Raw genomic sequence first — 18,014 nt, forward strand, 5'->3', positions numbered from 1 at the left:
TTATTTATTTGCTCCCCTTTTCTCTTCTTTTTTCCTCAGTGTTTCCACCTGCTCAAGCTTCCTGATTCTCCCATCTTTCTTTAAAAAAGAAAAAAAGTTCTCCTAACTTCCTCTTTTCAGAACTCCAGCTGACTGTAAGTGAAGAAGGAGAAGCAAGCCGGCTGTCACTTGCTTCTGTAATCTGTTCCATGTATTCTTGGAAAAGTGGCTTCACTAAAGCCAGAAAATCTTCTGTACTAGCCAACTGGAGTGGGGGAGCAGTGGAAAGAGGAAAGAGGAGCATTTTAGGAAATGAACCTGGAAGAAACAGTGTGTTCAATGTGGGATCCTGTTTAATACTGGTTTTGAAAATACAAAGGGCTGTGCCAGTGATTTTTTTGAAAAAATATTTAAGAAGTTTATAAAAATTCGTGATCTTTAACCTTAAGCTGTCCAGACATCTCCTATTTTCCCAGTAAGCCTCCCCCATTCGTTCTTTACAGCACGGATTTCACCCCTTCTCTTCTCTCGCCCAACATCATCACCTTCCTCCTTGCTGTCAGCAGGTGGCTAGCCTCCTACTTAATAGAGAAAATAGGAACCATCAGCTGAGGATCTCCTCTACCTGCTGTATCCAAAAGACTTATCTACATTTGAAGCCATCTGTGCTGCCCTCCTCCTGCCCAAAGCGAACCCTTCCCCGGTGCTCCACATTCATCTTGGCCCCACTCTTCGAGGACATGGCTTCATCAGTCAGCAGGTGTCCCCTAATTGCTCATCTTTCATATAATCAGTTCACCATTTACAGAAAATTCTCCTCAGGTCTATATGGCCCATTGACATCTCACCCACTGAACTCCCCTCCCACACTATCTTTCTACTTTGTTTCTCAGCCGGGCTGGGACCATTGCTGACACTGGCTATCTGCTTCATTCCTCACCCACTGCCATCTGCCTCTATCTCTGCCCCTCCACCGCCACTGATTTCTCCAAGGTTACTCATAATCACTCTTTTGCTAAACTCAGAAGATGACGTGAAGTGCTAAACTTACAGGACCTCTTCGTTGCACTTAAAACAGGTGACTCTTTGAGTTTTTATTTCTTGGCTTCTGTAACACTTGTTAGTTTTTCCTTCTGTCTGTTTTTTTGCCTATTTCTGAAATGGTATTTTCCAGGGCCTCATTTCTGTCCCTTTATTCTTAGTCTCAACACACTTCCCTGGATGAGCTTATCCGTATCCAAGGTGCCTACTGCCCTACTCCTCCACCCAAAGTACATAAGTATGTTGATACATGCGTGTGTACACACACACACACACACCCCAATCTCGAACCCAGCTTTCTATCTAGAGCTCCTAACCCATATGTTCAAACCCTATTATACATTTTCTTTCGGATATTCAGTAGGGATCTTAACTCAGTGTGTTCTAAACCTTGCTCTCATCTTTTCCCTAAGTCTACCCCAAACCGAATGCTCTCCTAATAAATATTTTCTGTATTGGTGAAGGGTACTAACACAGTTGCCCAACACAGAAACCTGAATTATCTTCGACTTCTCTTTCCCTCTCACTTCCTCTATCCAGTAAATGACAGTCCTACTGACTTTGATGTTTTTAATGTCTCCCCAAGTCCATCCATTTCTCTTTAGGTCCACGGTCACTCTCTTAGTGCAGGCCACCAGGGCCTCCTGCCGTGAATGTTACCAGAGCTGCCCCCTATGCTACATTCTCCCTATCACTGGTGATGTCTAAAACACATGCTCTTCCTTGCTTAAAACTCCTCAGTGCCTTTGGAGAAAAGCACGAACTCCTTATCATAGCACATAAGGTATGATCTGGCCTTGCTCATCCCTCCAGTTTCTTTTATTACCGTTCTCTAAACTCTTTACTCCATTTAAATGATTGCTATTATCCAAACATGCCAGGCTCTCTTTTTAGCTCTGAGCCTTGTCTTATTTTCAATTACTTTTGCCTAAATTAGGACATCTTTCTCTCTTTTACTACTCCCTTCATCTTGCCTATAGGATGCACTTCAGGACTCTTTTAGAAAGATTTCCCCAACTAACTCCTTAAACCTGGGCCATGTCCCTGTCCGTGTGTTCCCTTAACAGTCTGTGCATACCTCTCTCACAGTATATATCATACTGGAATCGAATTCTCTGTCACCCTCATAAAACTATGGGCAGCTCAAAGCCAGGGACGATAGATTTCCTCTCCATTTCCCTAGCAATCAGAGCAATGCCTGGCTCATGATAGGTGATCAATACATGTTTAGCGAATGGCTAAATAATTTAAATTTCTTCATATTATGTTAATCCTGGATTTCTGCATTTGTTTGTTTTTTCCTAATAAGACTTTACCACCTCTTTTCCACAATATCACTGACATGTGATACATGTCAGATAGAACTTAAAACTAGTTTGAGACCCCAGCTACATCTATTTCTTGAAGAAAGAGATGGGTTGTTCTTGACTTGCCAAATAAACCATTTCACAAATAAGTCTCCCAAAGGAAGCTCAATGAGGTCCTGCCACAATAGAGATGAAACTGTTTGGGAAATATTTTTACCAGAGACCTACCTTTCTTTCACTGAGAGAAGGACAGAAGCTAACCTTAGCTACTCCAAATTCCCCTTAATCAACTGTCTTAGTCTGTTCAGGCTGCTTAGACTAGGTAGCTTATAAACAACAGAAGTTTATTTCTCATGGTTCTGGAGGCTGAGAAGTCCAAGACCAAGGTGCTGGCAGATTCAGTGTGTGGTAAGGCCTGCTTTCTGGCTCACAGACTGCCCTCTTTTCGCTGTAACATCAAATGGTAGAAGGGTCCAAGGAGCTCCCTGGGGCCTCTTTTATAAGTGCCCTTATCTCATCCATGAGGTCTTTACCCTCGTGACCTAATCACCTCCCAAAGGCCCAGCCTCCAAATACTCTCACACTGGAGATTAGTTTCAACATGAGAATTTTGGGGGGATGCAATCAGTCTATAGCTTCAACCTGCCTTGCTTAGGAGCCAGTATTTCTCCACAACTATGTGATACAGTCTGACGGAGCTGCAGGGCAGCCTGTGCTTGGGGGCAGGGGTATGGGGTACAGGGCCAGCAACAGGGCAGCAGGACTAGGTAAGCAGCGTAAGGGGAGGAAAGCCTGAGAGATGACAGCTGAAGAGGTGGGTAGGAGAGGGGATGGGGAGGTAAACGCCATTTATTTAGTTTCTGTTCACCTCTGTTAAAGAGAAAAGCCTCTTTCTTCTTTGGTTTCCATAAAGAGGGATTTTTCTTTAAGCACCCTGGCCTTCTGCCCACCCCCTACTCCTCCCCAAGGAGGTAGAATGAGTTACCTGGTTGGTGGAAAACAGCCAAGGATCCATGTTTCTAGATGGGGGAAATTGAACCACCCAAGATCCTGAGGCCTGGGGAAAGTCTCTTTCTCCTTCTCTCTCTACTTGGACGAGGGGAGACAAGTAACCAGGGTAAGAGTGTGCGCTGTGCTGACTTAAACTTTCCCCACAGTCTAGACATGGGTTATTGGGACTGTGGAAGTCCATTTTAGCTGTTACACCAAGCCGCCTCCTCCAACCTAGGCTCTATCAGTCAAAAGGGTGAGCACCATCTTGTTTCTCTGTTTGCTGGCTCTTTGGTCTTATTTCTCCATTGGCTCAGGATGCAGGTGAGGAAAAGCAGTGCCCTGTATTAGGACGTTAGGACCCCACCAATTTCTACTTCCCAAAGCAACTCCATTTACAGTAAAAAAGAGAGGCATCTTAAACACACCAAAAAATAGAAACAAACCAGCAAAACCAAAGTCATGCAGATATGAAATGATCTGGAAATTTAAAATATAACAAAGTAATGGTTTTTAAAACTTTCGTGCCCTATAATGCTCTATGAAACAACTTATTGGTATGATTTTATCAGTTTCATAATTCAGTTAAATCTATGAGATCAGAAAAGTTCTAATCAGAATCTTGGAAAAATGGCAATTAATATTTGTTTAGTGCTTTACATGGTTTTTCAAGTTGTCTCACATGTTATTTCATTTGAGCCTCACAACCCACTAAATCTGATTGGGAAGCTATTGCTTCTATTCTCATCTTCCGAGGCTCAGAGTTTAGTGATTATGTACGGTCACACCACTACGAACTGACAAAGACTTGTACTCAGGGTCTCCTGACTCAGAATCTGATGTTCCCACTCCAATACAAAGGTCATCATCAAGAGAAATAATTTTAAAGTTTACCTGTCTGGTTGTTTTATTTTTTAAAGAACTTAAATGTAACAATCTGTCTACGGACAAGTGTTTTCTGGAGTAGAGGATGAAGTTCCAAAAATACAGACTGTGCCACTCTAGAAACAGCGTTTAAAGTAACGGTTCAGCTGAGCATCTTATTACTAGGTTAAATGTACCAAGCTGGATAAAAACTGTAATAGCTTAGAAAACTGTAGCATCTGATCACCGCCAAGGTTACACAATGGCTTAGGCTTTTGTGCACAAATTCTTCAAGCTTGTTATGCACACCACAGTCCTGAAGAATTTGATATCGCTTATTAGTCACACTGGAACCTACTTAACTTCCCATTTACATAGTTTTATTTATTTCAAATATCTATTCAACTTCTTCAGAATGCAAGGCAACAAGATCATATTTTTTCTAGATAATTTCAAGGGAAAACGATGAAAAATGATCTTGCACATTTCCTCAGCACACTGACTATTAATTTCATTGTAACGATTTTCACTTTGTAAAACAATGTACTTCAACTGTCTGCATATATAATCAGAAAGAAAATGGAATACTTTTCTATTTTTAAAGCTGGTAAGAGAATATAAATATATATATTTGTTTTTATATAACTAGATGTTTAAATGTATATAATTAGATGTTTATAATTAGATATAAAAACATGTTTTATACTTATATAATATTGACTGAATGGAAATAATACCATAGGATACTAGGAGGAAATACAAGAAGAAAGTAAATCTAAAAATATTAAGTAATAGCTACATGCTGGCTTTTTTGGCATGTGCTTTGATGAAATGAACATTTAATAAATTCATAACCTAAGTATAATATACATTTTTAAGAACAGACATTTAGATTTTAATCAATTCATGTTAAGGTTGTTGTTTGAAGACAGAAAGCTAATCTATTTTGCTGCTCTTTTAACTGCAAAATTTATATTTTGTCGTTTTATCATTATTGTGTAAAAACATAAATACATAATTTTTAGTATGCATTTCAAATTGTCATGTCCGTAGAGAGAATTCAAAGACAATTATCAGTAGGATCTCATGCTCACACTGCATATAAACATCTTTCTAATCTCAGGAAACAAATAATTCTTTACGAAATAGAAAAATACTAGTTAAGAAAAGCCTTAGTTTCTTTGTAAATTGAATTTGATGTGTGGAATGGTCCACACGCTTGAAAATACTATGGTTGGTGAATACACAATTGTACGTTTTCACACACAGATGCAAGTGAAAAAGAAATGCATCATACCAAGTTGAGTACAGAAATTATGAAGGTAGGCTAATTAAATTCCACTCAGAGGGCATTTGAGTGATAGTGTTACCTAGGTGTGCTGTACCTAACCCAGAACTCCACTAGAAAAACAGTGTTTGGAAAACTGAAGAGGTGAGCAGAAAGCTGCGTCACTTGACTTTGGCTCTCATTTGCAAAAAGGTTATATTTCAAAATAGAAGATGGGGCTGGAAAAGTAAACACAGCTGTGTTTTCTCCACCCCAGTGTGAGAATGAAGGGGCTCTTAGGAGTGGCAGGAGGCTAAGTCCCTTCTAGGTGCACACTCAGAGCCCCAAATAGAATGCTATTATTTCATTTTATGGCTAACTCAGGATAATATTTTTTATTGTGGTAAAATATACACAACATAAAATTTATCATCCTAACCATTTTTAAGTGTATAATTCAGTGGCACTAAATACATTCACAACGTTGCACAATTAACACCATTATCCATCTCTAGAACTTTTTTATCATCCCAGACAGAAACTTCATTCTGCTCTTGATAATAAGCAACAAACATTTAGGAGTCGAATACGAAAAATACAGGCAGGTACTAATCTTTTAATAATTCACCATTATATTATTAAGAACTCTGACTATATTTTCTCAGGCCAATGAGTCCACAACAGAGATGAAATCCTATATATCTTCAATAAGCAGATGTAGGAAAATTATTATTACAGTATTCCTATTATAATTAGAATAACAGTAAATAAGATAAAACATATGAAAATTATCTTGAATGTCAGTACTTGAAAAAAGGCAAATTAAGTTGTATGAGCTGAACTTTGGTAGAGAATCTGAAAGGTACTTCAGAGCACTGTCAAGATTGCTGGCCTAGGTTTGTTGTGGGGTATTTTAATTAGAAGTATCTCTAGGAAATCTAGAGAGCTGTGTTCATTAAGATTTTTTTGTTTTGCTCCCATAAATAGTAAGGTGACATGGTAGAATTTTCCTGAAGTTAAGTGGCAAAATCTGATAGAGAAATGGGGTATAAGAAAGATGTATGTGCATGAAAGAAAGCAATTCACTGGAAGTGAGAATGACTGGTTATCAGCAGTGAAAGTGAGAGTACAGTCCGTCAGCTAAGTGACAGAAATGGAAGATGGGATGTGATAGGAAGAGCGCCACACAGCTCCTTTTTTGGCCACCAGGAGACTTTACCATGGATCAACTTGGTTTTCACGATAGCCAACCCAGGGAGCAGAGAGGCCTCATGGAGGGTGGGAGGAAGAAGTAGCATCATGTAAATCTAGGACCCAGCTATTTGCATGGTGGTTCTTGGTAATCTGAGCACTAGTTTCCAAAGATCTAGTATTTCACCAAAGTTTCTAGGTAGTCAATTTTCAGAACACAGTACAGATTTTCCTTTAGCCTTCTAGAAATAATGGCTATGGCTTCAACTGCCAAAGTGGCCTAAAAATGAACACCTGTAATTTCCAAAAGTGTTCTTAAATGTACAGATTCTACACTCAGAATCCAACAGAGCCTGTTTTCCCCTCCTATGCCTTTTTTGCAGGTGAGTTGATGATGGGAATTCTCTGAAGAAAGTAGATAATTTATGGCTACCCATGAGGATGGAAATAAGGGTTTAGATTATGAACTCTGATATATACTAATAAGTAAATTATATTAGTTACTAGTGACTAATTATATTAACTTCATTTTGGTTCAGTCCTAATGTTCTAATAGTGTACTTAGTCTACTACCACAGATAGTTCACATTTAATGAGCACTTATTTGCCAGTCACTATTCTAAGTTTATTACCTGTGTTATCTCATTTAATTTTTCCATTTAAGAGATGGGAAATACTGAAACGCAGAGAATTTAGTCTAACTCTAGAATTAGACTTTTAGCTGCTATTCTATTCTGCCTCACAAGTACAACACAGTCTAAGGAAACATCACTTCGTGCCTTTTTAAATGTGGCTTCTAAAGACCAAAAAAGTATCTTCTCCTTCATAAAGGGTTGTAGTATACTTTTCTAATAATCATACTTTCTTTTTCTTTCAAAACAAAAACAAAAGCACATGGGATGGTAAGATACCAATTAAAAAAAAAAAAGGAAAAAACATTGGGTGTTGTATTATGTCTCATTTTTATATCTAGCTGGATACGCTAATTCTATGTGGATCTTAGAAACCCTGAAATTACAGACCGCTCAGACTATTTTAATCCCTAAAAGCACCGTTGTGAAGCCTCAGTAATATATTTTTAAAATAACCTTTTTACCTTAACCAAATATATTCCAGTTAAATTTAAGAACCTAAAGTAACCACATACTGGCCTTTGTTCAATGAAGATGACTCTTCCTGAAAACACACCCTCTGTGGTCAATTTTCCAGTGACAGGGACTGACTGCATTCAGTTGCCCACATTTCCCAGCTCATGGTGCTTGGTGAGCAACGGCAAAAAGGTGCCAGGTGGCTGGAACCTGAGTTGCAATTTGTTCTCAAGAAACAGAGAAGATACGTTGCCTTTAACGGGCCCAAACACATGATCTGGGTCTACTTAACATTATTCTTGAACCAACTATGCTAAGAGATTATATCACAGGCAAGAGAAGAGAATGAGAACATTTCCGAGACTCAATATAGTTGCAGACTTCTGGGTGGACCCTTAAATGCAGAAAAAAAGGGAAGTACATCATCACTATTTATGCCCAAAGTAGCACAAATAAAAGTGGTGCTTTCATGCTCAAAGTGCACAGTTGATTTTAAAAAGGCCCACGAGTGCATTTTTACTTCCTATTTATTCAATTGCTTTGAACTAAAACCCAAACAAAAATTGATTAAAGTGTTGTAGTTCAAAATAGAAATTTCATGGTGATTGCTTGAAAAGACATAAAAAAGATCTGGATCATCAACTAGGAAAAGTAAAGCAAATCACAAGTTTCAAAAACAATTTCAAATTTCTGAGTAGCTAATCACTGAGAAGAAAACAAAGAATATTTTCACTTGCACAAAAATTTACCCAATTTATGCTGCTCCTTCAGTTTTCTTTTCCACAACCCAAAAAAGTTAATTTGTTTTTGAAAAGAGACCGGGACGGACAATAGACATAAAGTGTATGCTTTTTGTTGCATGACGTTTGTACTGTCTCCTAGTATGATTTACATGAACTTAGGGAAAACCAATTAACGTAATACATCACATCAATAAAATAAAAAATAAAAACCAATATCATCTCAACAGGCTCAGGAAAAAAATGTGAAAAAAACCTAATACCCCTTCATGATAAAAACATTCAACAAATTAGGAACTGAAGGGAACTTCCTCAACCTGATAAAGGACATTTACGGAAAAGTCAAGCCGATATCATACTTTATGGTGAAAAACTAGATGCTTTCCCCCTAGGATTTTGAACAAGACAAGGATGTCCACTCTTACCACTTCTATTCAAAATATTACTAAAGGCTCTAGTCAGGGCAGTCAGGCTATCAATCAACAACAACAACAACAAATAATAGATAGATAGCATCCAGATTAGAAAAGAAGTAAAACTATCTCTCTGCACACATAACATGACCTTATTTATAAGAAAATCTAGGAAACCCACCGAAATACTATTACAACTAATAAGTTCAGCAAGTTTGCAAAATACAAGATGAATATGCAAAAATCGGTTGTAGTCATCTGTAGAATCAATGCTGTCCCTATCAGAATCCCAGCTGATTTCTTTGTTGAAGTTGACAAGCTGATCCTAAAATTCATATGGAATTACCAGGTATCCAGAATTGCCAGAACAATCTTGAAAAAGAAGAACAATGTGGGAGGACCCATACTTTCTGATCTCAAAACTCACTACAAAGCAGCAGTAATCAAGACAATGTGGGACTTGCATAAGGATACACATATATATTAATGGAATAGAACAAAAAGTCCAGAAGTAAACCGATGTGTCATTGGTCAACTGATTTTTGACAACGGTGCCAACATCATTCAATGGGGAAAGAACAGTCTTTTCAACAAACGATGCTGGGATGCACAGTCACATACAAAGGGAAATTGGACCCTTATAACACACCACATACAAAAATGAACTCAAAATGAATCAAAGTCCTATAAGAGCTAAACTATAAAACTCTTAGAAGAAAAAATAGGGGCAAATCTGCATGGCCTCAAATTTGGCAATGGATTCTTAAATATGACACCAAAGCACAAGCAACAAAAGAAAAAACAGATAAATTAGACCTCATCAAAACTGTAAACTTCTATGCTTCAAAGGATGCTATCAAGAAAGTGAAAAGGCAACCTGTAGAATGGGAGAAAATATTTGCAAATCATATATCTGATAAGGGATATGCATCTAGAATATATAAAAAACTCTTACAACTCAATAATAAAAAAAGATAACCTATTTGAAGAACAGGAAAAGGATCTGAACAGACATTTCTTCAAAGCAGATAAATGGCCAATACGCACGTGAAAAGATGCTTGACATTATTAGCTGTGAAGGAAATGCCAAAAAAAAAAACACCCCAAACCCTCAAGATACCTACAGTGAAACACTTCACACCCATTAGGATGGCTATAATCAAAAAGTCAGATAATAACAACTGCTGGCTAGGATGTGGAGAAACTGGAACTATCACACATGCTGGTTGAAATATAAAATGGTGCAGATACTTTGGAAAACTGCTTGGCAGTTTCTCAAACGTTTAAACAGAGAATTATCATAGTCCCGGCAATTCCACTCCTAGATATACACTCAAAAGAATTATAAACAGGTATTCAAAAAAAACTTGTATATTTTTATAATAGCATTATTCATAATAGCCAAAAGGTAGAAACAATCCAGCTGATGAATAGATAAACAAAATGTGGTATATCCACATAATGGAATATTATTCAACAATTAAAGGAATAAAAAGAAATGAAACACTGGTACATGTTTCAAATGAATTACCCTTGAAAACACTATGCTAAGTGAAAGAAGTGAGTCACAAAAGACCACATATAATTCTACTTATATGAAATATTCAGAAGAGGCAAATCTATTGAGACAGAAAGTAGATTAATGGTGAAAATTTCACCTTTACTTCCAATAGATCAAAGCTGCATCTTCAAGTAAAAGGAATACACATTGGTCATAGTGAGTGTTTTTTATTTTCTTGAACCCTCAATCAGACTCATATAGGAAACATAGTCATTCTTTTGCCAACATATTTTTGAAAATCATAAATCCATATTCATTTTTAAATTTCATCTAAGCAGTGTATAATATTTAGATAAACTTGAAAGGAATATTGTAGGTTCTACTATATCTAATGCACTTAAAAAACACTAACATATCTTTATAAGCTCTTCCTCTACACTAATTACCATGGCCCAATTCCTTCTCTTCATTTTACTGTTAGCTTCATTGTAGTAATAATCATCCTTAGATACATGAACTTGTTGAACTTATGGAAGGAAAAATTAAGCTCTTCTATTAAGAGACACCATTCTATAAAAATTTACCTTTCAAGTTTAGTAATTATAAAAATTTGTAATATATTTATATTGTTTTGATTATATATTACCAATAATTAAAATAATAATTCAGAAGAAATTTTCTAACACTTGGCCTATAGTCATAGTAGATATATATATACACACACACACATATACACACATATATATATAAATTTATACCAATATTTTTTGTTGCTAAGAAATATGGTATAGTGATCAATAAAAGACCTTCAAGATAAAGGATTAAACTCAGTGGATAGAAATCTGAGTTCAAGCAGAAAAAGGAATGATGTAAAATTTCCGATTGTTAAAGAGCTTGTGCATGTATTTTTTAGATGGATGATGTCATGTGTCAAATTGCTATGGGATTTCAATTTCATTGGTTATATATGAAAGAATGATAAAATAGTTTTATGTTTAAATGTGAATATTTACAATATGTGGGAAATCCCATCCTTTGCAACTGTTAAAGTTATGATAGAAAATTTTTATGACATCTTAGTATAAGGAGGTACATTGTTATTAGACTTCTTTTAAGAATAACTGGTCTAGAGTATATATACAAAATTGTCTTCACATTTGAGAGATTTTGCCAAATTCCTCTCTAGACTAGTTGTCTAGACTTATACTGGCTGTGAGCATTTTCTTTTTCCTACACCACCACCAAAACGTGGTGATTTTCAGGTTTTTTAATCTTTCCCAATCTGAGTGAGAAAAGGTATCATATTTTAATTTGCCTTTGCTCCCCTGTTCTAACACTCTTTGCTTCAATGTAATGCTTTAAGTCTCATCTTAAATACTATTTCCTCAGAGAGACCTGCTCTGTCCACCTCATCTTAAAGCAGATCCTCCCAAGTACCTCTGGTTGTTCTCTATCTCATTGCATGGGTTATTTCCTTCACTATACTTCCCATGACCTGATGTAATTTTACATATTTGCCTATTTTATTTTAGATTAGTTTTTATCTCCTACTAAAATGCAAACTCTGTGAGTCAGGGCCCCTGTGCAGTCAATTGTATATGTAGTACGTAGCAGAATACCTGGCACACAGTAGACACTCAATAAATACTGCTGAATGAATGAACGTTTCTGGGCTGAGTAACGGACTGGTGTTATCTTCCACCCTTCCTTCAGAAGACCTCCCACAATCCACTGGGACCATAATCCCTGCCTCCTGGTCTTCCCCTTGGCTACACTCCTTAATTTTATTCTGGATGAATTTCTATGTGCATACCGCCACAAATGCTTTTGCAGTGAACTGTATTGAACTGTAGAAAAGACAACATAAACATACTGGTTAAGGGCTCCCCAGCTATGTGATCTTGGAAAAGTTGCTGTATGTTTCTGCACCTTGGTTACTTAATCTTCATATGTCTCAGTTTCCTCATCTGTAAAATGGAAATAAGTGAGCCTACTTAGTGAGATGCTGTGAGAAATGAATAACACCAATAAAGCTCCTTAATATGGTTCCTGGAACACAGTAAGTAAGGACTCAGTATATGTTAGTTATTATTTCCTTGCCAACTGTAATGAAATTTGAAAATATCAGTTAAGTCTATCTGCCACATTCAGTATTATCCTAAATATCAACATAAGGGAAATACATTAAGAAATCCAAGTAATATAAAATCTACTCATAACTTGAGTAACAGGTAGACTAATATCACTGTAAGAATCTGGCATATGGAGTTTTTCAAAGAACAAGAGAAATTATTTTATTATCCTTGCAAATTGAGAAAGTAGTATAAATAGGGCTGGCAGTAAAATATGACAGACTTGCCAGGGTACATACAGCTTTTAAAAAACCTTTCCTTCAGAAATACAGAAAATTGACCTAGTAATTCTAAAAGCAGTCTTTACTTTCTAGTTATCTTTTTCATTAAGTTTGATGACTGGACAATAAAAGAGCCAATAACAATTTTTTTTAACATCTTTACTGGAGTATAATTGTTTTACAGTGGTGTGTTAGTTTCTGCTTTATAACAAAGTGAATCAGCTACACATATACATATGTCCCCATATCTCTTCCCTCTTGCATCTCCCTCCCTCCCCCTCCCTCTCCCACCCCTCTAGGTGGTCACAAAGCACCGAGCTGATCTCCCTGTGCTATGCGGCTGCTTCCCACTAGCTATCGATCTTACATTTGGTAGTGTATATAAGTCCATGCCACTCTCTCACTTCGTGCCAGCTTACCCTTCCCACTCCCCATGTCCTCAAGTCCATTCTCTACATCTGCGTCTTTATTCCTCTCCTGCCCCTAGGTTCTTCAGAACTTTTTTTTTTTTTTAGATTCCATATATATGTGTTAGCATATGGTATTTGTTTTTCTCTTTCTGACTTACTTCACTCTGTATGACAGACTCTAGGTCCATCCACCTCACTACAAATAACTCAATTTCGTTTCTTTTAATGGCTGAGTAATATTCCATTGTATATATGTGCCACATCTTCTTTATCCATTCATCTGTTGATGGACACTTAGGTTGCTTCCATGTCTTGGCTATTGTAAATGGAGCTGCAATGAACATTGTGGTACATGACTCTTTCTGAATTATGGTTTTCTCAGGGTATATGCCCAGTAGTGGGATTGCTGGGTCGTATGGTAGTTCTATTTTTAGTATTTTAAGGCCAATAACAATTTTTATAATGATCTCCTGGCTGCCAAACCCAAGTGGTAGGAACAAGGCAGCATTCCAGTCAAGATTTCACCAATTTCTCCCTTTCCCTTCCTGTAACAATGCTCAGAGAAATAACTTCTAGCAAGCATTTCAGTAATAGTAACCTTTATTCAGCATATCCTCTATGGTCATTTTTGAGACCATCAGAAATGTCACTTGACTTTGCCTTCCTTGATGGAAGTGCTACATTTGGTACTGAGTATAATTTTAACTAAACTGTGAACACTTTAGATACTAGACCAACTACTGATGTAGGAACTAGAGACTTCCTGGAGTGAAACCACACATTCAACCCAACGACCAAAATCACGGGAATGAATTAAAAATTGCCAAAATGTATTCTCTTTTTGAAAACAGTAATATGTCACTTTATCTTGAGATGGCAAACTGAAAAACAGACTGACCATAAGGTGTACTTTGATACATTTAGTAGCATAACAGATTCTGTTAAATTCAGTTAAAGTCACTATGGAGGAATAAATGACACAGAGACTTGTCAAGCTGAAAGAGGCATCAATTAATCATAATATTAACAAATGTTAAAAATAGTCATTAAAAATTATATGCCAGATAATATATCATTGGTTCCAAAGAGCTTCCGGTGGTGCCTGAACTTTCCAGAATTCTTTTCCTCATTTAGTAATAAGTTAAAAAATTCCTCATTGGCTTAATTCATATTGGCTCAAATACATCAAAAGATGATTACCAACTAAAAACATTTTAAGAATTTTGAAACTACATGTAAGAAAACCAAATGGCTTTTAAAAAATTTATTATTTATTTATTTATTTTTTAAAACATGTATATACTGCAATTTTATTTCAATCGCACAAATGAAGTTAGCATGTAGGAAATTTAAATGAAACAGTACTGTAAAAATAGCAGAGAACAAAAAAATCTAAAAAGGAAGTACACCTAAAGCACGAGAATTCAACATTCATTAGTGTCTCATCTTCAGATTTGATTGATGCTTGTGAATTCTGAAACAAACTTTGAGATCATGGTGACTACTGTGAAGAGATTTCAACAACAGCACTAAGATTTGTACATTCAGCTGGTTTGCAATTGACTTGTTAGCCAGTTACATAGTGTATAGTACAGATTTGTCACAGGTCAGATCACAGCATTGAAGGAAAGAGGCACCTTCCTGTAATTAGAAAGGATCCCCTAAAAACTGCACTCAGCTGAAGACATCTAATGTAGAAACCAAATGGCTTTAAGAAATTTGGCCACATGGGTATAAATAAGGACCTTCATTTCTGGAGTAAAAAAATGTGCATTCTAATTATAAAAATGACAAAGGCAGTATAATACAGAGGAAAGAAATGATTTAGGAATCAGAAGATCAACTGCATTCATCTATTTAAAAAATATTTGGGTCCCTATAGTGTGTCTGGCACAGTGCTGGGCAACAGACAGAGTGGGGAGTAAACAGCCATGGTGCTGCTCTGGTGAGGATATTGGGTTGGCCAAAAAGTTCGTTTGGGGTTTTCCGTAACATCTTATGGAAAAACCCGAACGACTTTTTGGCCAACGCAATAGTACAGAGGGGAAATTGGGCAAAACACAAGAAAACCAACTGTGGGAAGTGTTGGTTGCAAGAATGGAACAGCAGGCAATGAAAAGAAATGGGATGGGTAGTGGGCACGAAGAGGAGTAAGATAATGAATGCTGACTACACGTATGATGAAGTATTTTAAAGTGAAAAACCTTTAAACTTACGTGACTCAATTGCTATTCTTAAATGTTAAAATATTTGAAATTTGGGAACAATTATTATTGAAAATTATTTGTTGCAATATTCTAACTCTCAATACATGTCAAATTTTAAAATCTAGTTCAGTGTTATGATGGTATCTGGTATAGTTACCAAAGCATAACCAAAGATTATCAAAATTTTACCATGATTTTGAAAAGCCAATTTAAAAAAACCCTACTCTTTTTTTTTTTTTTTTTTTTTAAAAAAACCCTACTCTTTGAATGAGCTTGTTTTTCTTTTTGTTTTCTTTGTTTTTTTTGAGAATAGGCCAGTAGACAAATAAGTAGTGACCAGTAAGATAAGAAGGATATTGGCATGTCTAGTGCCTTTTAAAAAAGTTGAGATATAATGAACATATAATATTATATTAGTTTCAGGTATACAACAAAAGAATTATTTGTATATATTGCAAAAAGATCACCGCAATAAGTCCATTACCATTACCACACAGTTGCAAAAATAATTTTTTTCTTGTGATAAGATCTACTCTCTTGGCAACTTTCAAATATACAATAGAGTATTATTAACTATAGTCACTATGCTGTACATTACATCCCCAGGACTCGGTATCTTTTGATCACCTTCATCCATTTCTCCTGCTCCCAACAACCTCCACCTCTGGCAACCACCAATATGGTTTTTTTGTTTGTTTGTTTGTTTGTTTTTTTAGATTCCACATATAAGTGAAATCATATGGTATTTGTCTTTCTCTGCCTGACTTATTTCCCTTAGCATAACACCCTCAAGGTCCATCCATGTTGTCGCAAATGGCAAAATTTCCTCCTTTTTTATGACTGAAATATTCATATATATAACTTTATATATATATAAATACACACATATATATAAAATACATATATATGTCTCACTTTTTTAAACCATTCATCCATTGATGGACATTTAGGTTGTTGCTTCCATTTCTTGGCGACTATAAATAATCCCACAATAAACATGGGGGTACATATAACTTTTTGAGCTAGTGTTTTCATTTCCTTTAGATAAATACACAGAAGTGGGATTGCTGGATCATAGGTAGTTCTATTTTTAAGGAACTGCCATTCTGTTTTCGGTAGTGGCTGCACCAACTTACATTCCCACCGACAGTGCACATGGGTTTCCTTTTCTCCACATCCTCACCAACACTTGTTCTCTCTTGTCTTTTTGATAATAGGCATGCTTCAGGTTTTAGGTGATACCTCATTGTAGTTTTGATTTGCATTTCCCTGATGATTAGTGATGTTAAGCGTATTTTCATATAACTGTTGGCCATCTGTATGTCTTCTTTGAAAAAATGTCTATTCTGATTTCTGCCCATTTTTTAATCACATTGTTTTTGTGTTATTGAGTTCTATGAGTTCTTTATATATTTTGGATATTAACCCCTTATCAGATATACAGTTTGCAAATATTTTCTCCCACAGTGTAGGTTACTGTTTAATTTTGTTGATGGTTTCCTTTGCTGTGTAGGAGCATTTTAGTTTGGTCCCACGTGTTTATTTTTGCTTCTGTTGCCTTTGCTTTTGGTGTCAAATCCAAAAAAATCATCACCAAGACCCATGTCCAGGAGCGTACCACCTATGTTTTCTTCTAGGAGTTTTATGGTTTCAGGTCTGAGGTTCAAGTCTTTAATCCATTTTGAGTTAATTTTTATGTATGGTGTAAGATAGTGTTCCAGCTTCATTCTTTTGCATGTGGCTGTCCAGTTTTCCCAACACCATTTCCTGAAAAGACTGTCATCCCATTGTATATTCTTGCCTCCTTCGTCATTAAGTTAACTGACCATGTGGGTTTATTTCCGAGCTCTCTATTCTATTCCATTGGTCTACATGTCTGTTTTTATGCCAATATCATACTATCTTAATTACTATAGATTTGCAAAAGTTGGAAATCAGGGAGCGTGATGCCTCCAACTTTATTTTTCTTTCTCAAGAATGCCTTGATTATCCAGGGTCTTTTGTGATTCCATACAGATTTTAGGATTGTTTTTTTCTATTTCTGTGAAAAATGCCATTGGAATTTTGGACAGGATTGCTGTGAATCCATAGATTGCTTTGGACATTTTAACAAAGTTAATTCTTCCAATCCATGTGCACAGAATATCTCTCCATTCATTTGTGTCTTCTTCAATTTCATTCATCAGTGTCTTACAGTTTTCAGTGTATAGGAGGTCTTTTACCTCCTTTGTTAAATTTATTCCTAGGTATTTTATTATTTTGGTGCAAATGGAAAAACTACTACTATTTAGATGAGCTTTTTAATAAAGTCTCATCTGTTTACATTTTATATTATAAATGTGATATTTTATGCCTATTGTATTTGTAATGAGAGTATCTCTGTCTATAAGTGTTGTAAGGATTGTGACGTCTCTCTGATAACAATTAAAAATTTATATATTTCTATGGAAAAGAAGATGTCCTTAATAAGCAGATTTGACCAAGAACTCTTACTTCAATGGTGGAAGATTTCTGGGAAAGAGGAGGAAGAGGCTAAAAATATTTTAAAGGTAAGAACAAACACTTGCTCTTTTATCTTCTCTTTGTACTAAGGTAAAATTGATAATATGAGATATTATGGAATATTATGCCATACATATATATTTTACATATGTGTCATTCAA

General features: G+C 36.1%; 1 protein-coding gene and 1 long non-coding RNA gene across 4 annotated transcripts in view; one reads left to right on the forward strand and one right to left on the reverse strand.

Annotated features, from left to right (window-relative positions):
• The window catches only part of LOC309665576, a 218,700-nt gene that overhangs the window by 153,822 nt on the left and 46,864 nt on the right, over positions 1-18,014 (forward strand). The window contains exon 3 of the long non-coding RNA XR_014266522.1: positions 17,808-17,900. This is a non-coding gene — a long non-coding RNA (uncharacterized lncRNA). The remainder of the gene's footprint in view (positions 1-17,807; positions 17,901-18,014) is intronic.
• Positions 1-18,014, reverse strand: part of UMAD1 (UBAP1-MVB12-associated (UMA) domain containing 1) — a 240,728-nt gene that overhangs the window by 12,957 nt on the left and 209,757 nt on the right. The window lies entirely within an intron of this gene.

This window comes from Balaenoptera physalus (genome assembly GCF_965194825.1).
Source record: "Balaenoptera physalus genome assembly, chromosome: 8".
In the NCBI taxonomy this organism is placed as follows: Eukaryota; Metazoa; Chordata; class Mammalia; order Artiodactyla; family Balaenopteridae; genus Balaenoptera; species Balaenoptera physalus.